This window comes from Triticum urartu, chromosome 2, assembly GCF_003073215.2.
Source record: "Triticum urartu cultivar G1812 chromosome 2, Tu2.1, whole genome shotgun sequence".
In the NCBI taxonomy this organism is placed as follows: domain Eukaryota; kingdom Viridiplantae; phylum Streptophyta; class Magnoliopsida; order Poales; family Poaceae; genus Triticum; species Triticum urartu.
The window spans coordinates 619574738-619578282 of NC_053023.1; positions in this window are offsets into that span (position 1 = coordinate 619574738).

Here is a 3545-nt window from a genome sequence, read left to right on the forward strand (position 1 = left end):
CCCGAAGCCGGGAGATGGCGGCGTTCCCGGCCGGAGACAGTGACCGGGACCGGAAGCTCCACGAGGGCTGCCTCCCAGCCGGCGGGCCGGCTACGTAAGCCGGCAGGTTGATGTAGTCTCCTTGCTCGGCGACGTTCTTCACGTAGAAATACGATCTCTGCGAGACCTTCACCGACTGGATCAGGGGGATGGGCGGGAACGGGTTGTTCTCACTCGCCCTCCTCATGGCGATGAAGGCCCCGCAGGGGGCGGGCACGCCAGCGACGACCATGCCGAGCTTGCTCTGGAAGAACTCTCCCCAGAGCTCCAGCGTGGGGAGCAGCCCCAAGAAGCCTTCGCAGAGGGAGACGAAGGCCGACAGCAGCATCACCGCATTGGGCGTGAGGTGATGCGACTGGAGGTTGTAGAATTCCAGGAAAGAGCGCAGAAATCCGCTCGCCGGAAGGCCGAAGCCGCGCAGGCAGTGCGAGCGGAAGACAACCCGCTCGCCCTCCTCCGGTGCCGGCGAGATCTCCTTCTCCGGCGCCAGGCGGACCTGTACGCGGTCGGCGCCGGGCAGGCGCCGAGTCTGGCGGAGGAACTCCACATGGTCGTCATGGATGTTGGAGCCGTCCCACGAGCTTGACAACGCCATGGGAGCGAGGCGGTGTGGAGACGCGGCGGCGCTGAGACGGGAAGCTGCGGCGGCAGCAAGAGGAAGAAATGAGGGTTAGGAGGGACGGAGCGAGAGAGAGCGTGCGAACCTCTATCGCTCTCCCTCCTCCCCCTACTTATAGGCTCACGTGGCGGAGCCAAGGAGGCGCGGCGTGGGGAAGCATGGGGATCGATCGTGCCCACTCCCTACGTCCCGCGATTATTGAGCCTTAACGGCGAAACAAAACTGCCTCGAGGAGGCGAGCGGCCCCTGTGGGCCACGGAAGATCCGCGCCCGGACCAAGGCTCGCGAGTGGCGGGCCCGGGCCTGCGGCGGCGTCCCGTCGCGCACGTGCGCTCGCAAGATCTCGCCGCCACGTGGCCGCGGGAGGGCCTGTAGTCAGTGCGCAGGTCTCCCCTCTCCTCCCGCCTACAGGACGCGGGGCTCTCTGAAGTCGGCATTCGCCCGCTAAGCTGGCTCTTCAGGATGGGAAGCTGACCAAGCTTCTCGTCCCCCTGCTCGCCTCGGAGCTCGATCAGCTTCGGGGAGTACTGTTGGAGTAAATAGCCATGGGTAGCCTAGCCGGCTTCACCTGGCCCTTCTGAAAAAGTTGTGAGCCCGCCCGGCTCTCAAGAATCCAAGGCATGGGGCCGCCTTCCCCTTGTTGGCTGCCACCCAGGCCGGCTTTCGGAAGGCGGTCCGACTTTAGCCCTTATGAGAAGGCCGACTCCAAGAAGCCGGCCATGAGAAGGCCGACTCCAAGAAGCCGGCTCCCCCTAAAGCGGTCCAGACCGTACCCACCAAAGTTTGCACCCACCTAACGGCGGTGCGACGGGGCGTGGCTACAGTAAAAGCCTGCCACCCCCGAATCCCGGAGCACGCCTGGCAAAGTGCGCGTACGGGGTAGGCCTGATCCGTCCGGCGCGGCACTGTTGCCATGTTGACCCTGCTTTCACCCACGACGGGCCGCCAGCGTGGCCCACAGACGGTGGGCCCCTTTGAGCAGAGAGATGCCCGAAGGCGGCCACACCAACAACCAGTCGGCCCAAGACGGAGACGGCTCCCCGCAGCCGGCTTGCCGCCTCCCTCGAAGAAAACGCCCCATTGAAGAGACAAGACGCGGTGAGGCTACAGCGATCGCTTGACAGGCGGCGGCACTGTAGCCGCGCTTACCATGATGAAGCTCAAGTCAAAAAGATGGAGCCACAGTAACCAGCCGCCGACCAGGCCCTGGACAGTTGGGCCTGGCTGTCGACCAGGGGGCCGGCAGCCGGCGGGACCCACCAGTCGGTGGGCCCCAGCAGCCGGCGCAGAAGCCGGCGAGCGCAGTCACAGACGGCTGGGTTCCGCGCCCAGTCGGATTACCATTGTACCCCCGGGGGGTAGGCCTATATAAACCCCCCGGAGCACCCATGCAAAGGGCTGGATCCCTTGCTAGTCCTAGACACCACACAAGGAGAAGAAGCAGGCTAGCCGTGCCTTTCTTCCTCCTCCCCCCAAACAGCTCAAGGAGCGTTCTATAGCTACTTGATTCATCTAGTGAACATGCGGAGACCCCACAGAGCAGCAGTAGGGGTGTTATCTCCACGGAGAGCCCCGAAGCTGGGTAAGATCCGCCGGCGTGCATGTCTTCGCCTTATCCCGTTTCCAGGCACCAGCGATGTCTTACTGGCTCCCACAATGATAAGCCACCCGTTGGCATATGTCGCACCTACCACCCGACAACTCGGTTCTCCACACTTGAAGCACGTCACCACATTGGGGCGTGGAGTAGAATTAGCAGCGGGGCCACCATAGGGCTTGGGCGGTGCAAACTGCTGGTTGGGACGAGGCGCCTCAAAGGATGGCCTCGGGATGAACCTAGGTGGCAGCGCCGTGCTTGGGATCCACACCCGGCGCTTCTGAGCTCCAGAGCCAGATGAAGAGCCAAAATCACATGAGTGCTTGTGTGAAGCGTCATAATCAGTCTGGCCTGTCTCAGCACTGATGGCTTTATTGACCAACTTCTGAAAGGAGGTGCACTTGTGCAGACGAAGATCGCGGCGAAGCTCAGGGCTAAGTCCCTTGCGGAACCTTGCCTGCTTCTTAGCGTCAGTAGATACCTCTTCAGGGGCATAGCGTGCCAGATTCCCAAATTCACGACTATATGCATCCACAGTCAGTCTTCCTTGGGTGAAATTGCAGAACTCCTCCCTCTTGCGATCCATGAGACCTTCCAGAATGTGATGCTCACGGAAAGCCTCACTGAATTCAGCCCAAGTAGTGATTTGGCCGACCGGGCGCATAGCTTCAAAATTCTCCCACCATTGGCTAGCAGGGCCTTCGAGGTGGTAGGCAGCGTAAGTAACCTTGTCGGCTTCGGCTACGTTGGCAGAACGTAGCTTGTGGGTAATGCTGCGAAGCCAGTCATCCGCGTCGACGGGTTCGACGGAATGGTTAAACTTTGGTGGGTATAGCTTGATAAAGTCATTGATTGACACCAAGTCATTTCGCGGGTGGCGTGCTGTGTTCTTCTCAATCCGCTCTAACAGGCGGTTAGTCTCAGACTTGTTTCTTTCCGCCTCCAGCATTACTTCGGCCAGAGAAGGCGGGTGAGGTAGATTTTCACCCCTAGCTGCACTGGCTTCCCCCTACTTCGAGGCAGCAGGGTTGCTGCGGGTGTTGACCATCCTAGGAGAAAACAAGACAATGGTTTAGATAAGGATGGCTCAAACTTAGCAAGGAAGTGCAGAATGTAATAGATAACACGGAATGCAGAGATGTTCATCCGTATGTCATGATAATATAAAACTGCCATATATATACCAACGGTCATACACATCATACATAGTTTAGTACAAGCCCAGGCTACAGTACAACTATGATGAAAGATGTTACATCTCATCGGAGGCATTCCAAGCTCCTATACATT